This window comes from Silene latifolia, chromosome 10 (genome assembly GCF_048544455.1).
Source record: "Silene latifolia isolate original U9 population chromosome 10, ASM4854445v1, whole genome shotgun sequence".
Classification (NCBI taxonomy): domain Eukaryota; kingdom Viridiplantae; phylum Streptophyta; class Magnoliopsida; order Caryophyllales; family Caryophyllaceae; genus Silene; species Silene latifolia.
Genome location: NC_133535.1, coordinates 127,210,957 through 127,218,500, shown reverse-complemented (window position 1 = coordinate 127,218,500; position 7,544 = coordinate 127,210,957). Strand labels below are relative to the sequence as shown.

Genomic DNA, 7,544 nt, shown 5'->3' with positions numbered 1-7,544 from the left:
TGGGGAATGATTCATGCTTAAATTAATATGCTTTCATAGTTTATTTGCTTGCTTGTTGTGATCTCAACTTATGCACATGTTATGTTTGATGAAATGCGAGCCTATGAATCCTTGCATTTTTTACCCATCACCTATCTTTTCAATGAGACTTGTAAGACATAAACCAACTCGAGTCTCATTAGACCATGCATATAGTTGAGTAAGGAAGATTAAGTCGACTTGTAGGTGTTGTACAATCTAATCGATTCGGCTCGGGGACCCAAACTTTCCTAGGATTGTAAGACATAAACCAACTCGATCAATCACAACAATAATTGCTTGCTTATAATTTGAGAACATGTTTGTACGATCAATTCCCATGAATCCCCTATGACCCCATGACAACCTAGTGCTTTTTATCAATTGTTTACATCCCTTTTAATTCATCTTGCTTGTTTACTTTCATTTCTATTTAGTTTAGTGATCTTCTACTTCAAACCCCAATTGTGACACCCTTAGACACCACTAGTTGCAATAGAAATCTCATCTCAATTCCCGTCCCTTGGGATCCGACCTTTACTTGCCTTTTTACTAATTGTAGAGTTGTTGGTGAAGTTATAAATTGTGTTTTGGTCTAGGTGCTCCTAACGACAAGTACTGAAAACTAAACCCTCACGAGGGATCACGACCAAAAATGGCGTCGTTGCCGGGGACGGTGTTAACTTGATTTAGATTTTCTTGTATTGTTATTAGTTGTGTCTTTCTTTGCCTTGGGGAAGTAAAACTCCTCAAGGTTTGTTCTAATTATTTTCGAGTTGTTTGATATTTTGCATGTCTAGAAGATCACAAGGTAACTTGTTACCCTTTGATCACGAAATTGAAAGGACTTTGACAACCAATAGAAGACTTGCTAGGAGGACTTTGAGAGGTATTGGTGAGGTTGTAGATATTCAACCAAATACTATTGAGTTCATCAACCCTTTTGCAAGAGAAGGTGAGGAGAACCCAACACAAAATCAACCCACAATGCCTAAGTTTTCATCACATTCCGTACCCACCGAGGAGAACCTACCCAATGGTACTCCCACACCACAACATCTAACCGGAAATTTTATTGACAAATCCGCATTTATCCAATTAGTCGAAAGAAGCCAATTTGGGGGGATGCCTAGTGAAGACCTTCACTCTCATATGGAGACTTTTGCGACTATTGTGATGCGATTTCTCAAACCGGTGTAACTCAAGACCAAATTCGACGGGTCTTATTTCCTTTTTCTCTAATTGGCACCGCGAAACAATGGTTGAAAGGCCTTGATAAGGCTACTCTCGGAATTGATTCTTGGAAGAAATTGGCTCTAGCTTTTTATAAAAAGTTATATCCACCGGAAAAGACTAACATGCTAAGAGCTCAAATTACGGGCTTTAAGCAAAGGGATGAGGAATCTTTGTATGAAGCTTGGGAGCAATTCAAAGGAATTTGCCGCTCATGTCCTCATCATGGACTTAGCGAGTGGTTCTTGGTACAACAATTTTGGAACGGTCTTTATGAAGACTCAAGAAACATTCTCAACATGGGATCAAATGGAATGTTCACCGAAGTTGATGACAATCAAACTTGGAACAAAATTGAGGAAATGGCGGTCCATAACTCACAATATAGTAGACCTCGCAAGGCTACTAGAGGAGGAAAGCATGAAGTGGACTCCATTACTCAATTGGGTGCTCACATTGATACCATCAATTTGAAGTTTGAAAAAGCTATGGCTAGACTTGAAGAAGCCTCAAAATCACCAAAACATCATGTTAATGCCATGACGGCATCTTCATCAATCCCAAGTGGGATATGTGAGAATTGTGGAACTTTGGGACATGACCAAAGTGAATGTAGGGGAACAAATGAACAAGTGAATGCTTTCCAAGCATACAAGAGTGGTACCCCTTATTCAAACTATTACAATGAAAACACCAAATTCCATCCAAATCTCTCATACAAAAGCCAAAATGTTCAAAACCCTCAACCAACATACACCCCACCTCCCATGAGAAACCAAAATCAAAGACCCTTTTACAACCAAAACCAAGGTTACCAAAATCAAACTCCATACAATCAACAAAATGACCAAGGTTTTGATGTCCAAAAAGCGGTCCTCCAAATGCAAAAGAATCAACAAGAGTTTTTCACTCAAATGCAAAAAGATAGTCAAGCAAAGGAAATCACCATCAACAACATCCTAGCTCACACCAAAATGTTGGAAACCCAATTGACTCAACTAGCATCTTCAATCTCACAAAGACAAAAGGGGCAATTACCACCTCAAAGTAATCCCCCAAGACATGAAACGGTTAGTTCCATTCACTTGAGGAGTGGTACAAGGTATGAAGCACCGAAGAAGCAAGTTGAGGATGAAGTTGTGGAAACTAGTGACAAAGAAGAAATTGTGCAAAACTCCAAAGATGGAGAACCATCAAAAGAAGAAATTTCAAAGAAAAATGAAGACAAGGTCAAGGAGAAGGAGCCCATTGTGATTAGACTTCCTTTTCCGAGTCATCAAGCCAAGCCCAAATTTGATCACCAACTTAGAAAATTTATGGAAATTGTGAAGAATTTGGAAGTCTCAATTCCTTTCACGGAATTAATCAATCACGTGCCGGCCTATGCAAAATACATGAAAGACATTCTCACAAAGAAGAATTCAATCCGGAAGCTTGAGACTATCGCCTTCACCAAGGTGAGTAGTGCAATCCTTCAAGGGAGTTCACCTCCAAAACTCAAAGATCCGGGAAGCTTCTCAATACCGTGTACTATTGGCGACACCACGATCAACAAAGCCTTATGTGATCTAGGGGCTAGTGTGAGTGTTATGCCGTACTCGGTGAGTAAAAGGTTAGGGATGGGAGAGCTTAAATGCACCAATATCACACTCCAAATGGCCGATAGATCGACGAAGACACCATTAGGGATATGGGAAGATGTTCCCGTAAGAGTTGGAAAAATTTTCATCCCGGTGGACTTTATCGTTGTTGACATGGAAGAAGACTCCAACATTCCAATCATTCTAGGAAGACCTTTCTTACACACCGCGGGTGCGGTGATTGATGTGAAGCATAGAGAGCTCACTCTAGAAGTGGGAGATGAGAGCATAACTTTCAATCTTGACAAGACCATGAGAGCTCCCCATTTGCATGAACCATGTTTTATGGTCGATCATTATAGTCGAAAGGATGATATGAAGAAGTCGGAATTCCAATGGAAGAAGAAAATTGAAGATGCTTCATTCAAAGAGCAAGTGAATTGTAACAAAGGAAGCTTGAAAAGCTCACCAAAGTCAAGCAATGAAGAGGATGGCCTCGTTGGCCAAGACAAGAAAGTGGGAGAGTTGTTTCTATCAACTCAAGAGATCTTTAGTGATCAAGTAGATGAAGTTTGTGGTCTTTGGGACGATGAGTTTGAAGGGATTTTCAATCCCTATATTGGTAATGTTATCGATAAAGACCAACATGAAGGACAACAAGGGGAAAGGTCTATTGAAGATCTTTATCATGATAATGAACAAGCTTTTGACTACTTCTTCAAGGTGTTGAGCAACATCAACAACACCTTGGACATGCCTCCATGACATCTCACTAAGGATGAGAGTTTGGTGGAGTCCTCCCTAAACCACCATTTGTAAATATTTCTAACTCCCTAACTTGCATTTTAATTCTTACATTGCATTTTTGTCATTTTTGGATTTTTATGCTTTGATCAACATAATTATCATTTTTGAGAGAAGTGAGGGAGGGACTAATGATTTAATTGATGTGTAGTGCTTTAGCTTAGTGTGGGGATAGCAATTGCCTAGCTATTCATGCCTTAGTAGTGCCCCTACAATGAAGAACACGGGACTTGAAGAATGAAAAATGACAAAGGATATGCAAGTGCACGGATGGAACTGAATACGGGTAAAACAGGGAGAATCCGAGCGTCTTTAAGGGGAATCCGCTCGTCTTCAGGAAATCCGAGCGTCTTTGCCAGAATCCGCCCGTCCATTTTAGCTGAAAATTTGAAATTTTGGGACTGTCGAATAATCTGAGCGTCCTGGTAGAGAAGACGCTCGTCTTCAGAAATCCGCCCGTCTTTTTGCCTGTGAAAAACAAGAAGGCTTGCTACCTCAGAATCCGCCCGTCTTCAGAGGAAGACGCTCGTCCTGCAAACAAAGAATCCGAGCGTCCCTGCTGAAAGGCGCCCGTCTTTAGGCGAGAATCCTGAACCCATAATAGGCAGAATCCGAGCGTCCCAAAGGAAAGACGCCCGTCTTCCCCTGCAGTTTAAAAATTTTCGGATATTTCAAATACCCCATCCCACGTTCATTTCTTCATTTATTCATTCAAAACACTACCCATAAACCCCAAAACTCAAAACCCTCATCCTCTCCATCACCAAAACAAGATTTCCTCAACCAAATTCAACAAAATCAAATCCAAACTTCCTTTTAACAACAATTAATCACTCCTCTTCCAACAAAAATCAAACCAAGCACCAAAATCTTCAACCTTTGAGTCTATTTTTGAATTATAAAGGCAAAGCCTTTCATCTTAAAATCGATTTGGGTATACTTGGAAATTGAAGATTTTCACTCTTTTCTTGGTATTTTCATCAATGGCAAGGACAAAAGGATCAACAAAGGCACCTAAGGCAAAGGCACTCTCAACAAGACAACAATGTCTTCAAGCAAAGAAAGCCTCATTGGCTATGGTGGTAGCTATTTCAAACTTGGAAGTTCAACAACAAATTCCTCCCTTAGAAGCAACAACATCAACAACTCCGGAAATTGCTCAATTATCAAACTATCCGGAGGTAATTTTCATTTCTAACTCCCATAGGGATACATTTGCCATGTATGCTAGAAAATCCTTTCTACCCACCAAATTCATATGTGAAGATGCCTTGAACAAATTGGGTGTCCTCGAACAAACAAAGGCCTTATTTGAAGCCATGGGGTTGGGAAAATTGTTTGCTACAAGAGAATTGACATACCCCTCCCTTACCTTGGAATTCTTGAGTTATTTGAAAGTGCTAAGGTAGAGACTAGAGAAAACATCGAGTTCCGCCTTGCCAATGTGAGTAGGCGCATCACCTTTGATGAATTGGGTAAAGCATTAGGTCTTAGTGATTCACCTAGTTATTACAAGAAGCCCGAAAAATATGACCCCGCTCCTCTTTGGGAGGCGATTTCCGGGAGGAAATTTGAGAACTATCATGCTAGTCGCGCTCTATTAGTCCACCATCCGGGCATTAGAGTGTGGCACAAGGTCATCGGGAATACTATCATTGCAAGAAAAGACACTAACCACTTTACCAAGCTCGATTGTGTTCTACTTGAGTCGGCCTTAAATATTGGAAGGGAATTCACCAAGCCTTACAATTCTCTAAGGCTTTTGGTGGAAAGATGGCTAAATGTTGATTGTGGAAAGCAAGGCACCGCTTTTATTGTAAATGGAGGTCTAGTCACTCTTTTGGCTAAGTACTTTGATCCGAATTTCAACAAAGATAGCAAGTATGTGTCAAAAAAAGGGGGTCATCTCATTGACATGGATGCCATGATTAACAAGTACAAATGGGTTACCCATAATCTTCTGGACACCAAATATGGGTGGCTCACCAATGAAGCTAGATCTTTTACTTTGCCTTCCAAGATATGTCGTTTGAGTGTCCATCGGACAAACTACCTTCTTCCCCTCTCAAAGGAAGCCGAATACATCATCCGTCAACAAAGGGGTGAAATTGAAATGCCCTCCTCCTCCATTGTCACACCACCCTATCCATTCAAGTATCAAGAGTTCAAACCCGAAGGTGTTAAAGCACGCAATGACTACATGACTCTACTTATGCAAGAGATGCACAAACAAGCTTATAAGGATCGGGAAGATGCATACTTAGCCCAATATCCACCCCTCCTTCATTTAGCTAGACAAGGACTACTTGATCCTTCATGTCCTTTGCCTAGTTGGGCGGATAGGGAAGTCTTCTTTCCAAGTGCATCTAGGGGTGAGATACCGGGTGACGATGAGGTTGTCGGTGATGAGGTTGTTGATGAAAGCATTGATGAAGAGGTAAATGAAGAGGAAGAGGCTAATGAAGAAGAAGAAGATGATGAAGTAAGTGAGCAAGTAAGTGAAGAGGGAAGTGGTGATGAGTCCACTTCTATTGAGGAAGATGATGACAATGATGATATGGTGGAAGACTAGCAAGCTTTGGAGGCTCCTACCCTCTTGAGGTTTGTCTACTTCTTTCTTTGTTTTATTTATTTATCTTGATCATGGTTGGAGAGTCCTAGCAACATAGAGGACTAACACCTCGGCCCCATTGAGGTGTTCTTATTTCATTGTTCCCACTTTTGAAAATCCAAAATGACAAATTTAGTTTCATGCATTGCATCTTGTGTGCATGAACTACCCCCAACTTTAGGACATTAGAAATAATGTCTATCTCGGTTTGGGGAAGTACATGCATACGCAACGGGAGGTAATCTAAATTACGCTCTCCGTCATAAACAAAAACCCATGCATCAGGTAGTGTAGATTAGTATAGCTTGCATTTAGTATAGAATTCATGCATCATGTTTGCATAATTTCCTATCATTTTGGCCATTGAGGACAATGCCCATATTAGTGTGAGGATGGGGAATTCTAACTTAACTTTTATTCAAAAATCCAAAAAATTCGAAAAACCATAAAAATTTGAAAAATTTGAAAATCTAAAAACAAGTTCATTTCCTTTGTAGTGTAGTCATGTATATATTGTTGTATATATTGTGTTTGTTCTATCCTTGTTCACATTGATTGACTACGCCACATCCGAGACATGAGGATCATGAAGACCGCATGGTATGATCTTTCCAATCTCCTTTTTCCTCTTTATGTTAATGACTATGTGGCTTTATTTTGATTGATGTGGTATAACAATGTGAACTTAGGACTTGCATTTAGTTTATATGTCATATTAGTTGGTTGAAGCATATGCATTAGGATGTATATATCTTAGTTGCATCATGGCATGTAGTTGCATGTTAGAAAAATTTTGTGAAACCGTCTACTTGGGAAGCTTGACAAGTGTATATAGGCCCTAGTAGATACTTTTTCTTCTTAAGACTTTACTTGTTAGAATACTTGTAAAACACCCTAGGATGTGTCATGCTAGTATCCTTTGACCCATGGATTAAGGCCTAATCAAGAGTACCCTGTGGTGTGATAACTCCTTAGCTACCGTTTATTCCAAGGTGACCCTTGAAACCATGCATCCATCCATCATCCATGTTCTACAACATTTTTGTCATCAAAGGGAATGGGCACAAAAAGAAATCAATTTGAGTTCAATGAAATGAAAAGTGAAAGAAAGTTTGCAAAATGCATCAAATGAAAAGAGGAGCAAAAATAGACTCATAATGCTTCAAATATAAGCCACCCTCACTACATATGGGGTGACTTTGAAAATGTTCAAAAAGAAATGCAAAGAAAAGTTGAAAAGTTGTCAAGTGTTGAAAAGCCAAACATCAAAGAAATGGCAAAAGAAAGTGTTCTCGAAT

The 7,544-nt window shown here is 39.8% G+C and overlaps 1 non-coding gene across 1 annotated transcript; it reads right to left on the bottom strand.

Annotated features, from left to right (window-relative positions):
• Positions 1 to 1,376: 1,376 nt before the first annotated feature.
• Positions 1,377 to 1,483, bottom strand: LOC141610145 (small nucleolar RNA R71). Its single transcript, XR_012528042.1, has one exon. It is a non-coding gene; the product is annotated as a small nucleolar RNA R71 (small nucleolar RNA).
• Between the last annotated feature and the right edge of the window lie 6,061 nt (positions 1,484 to 7,544).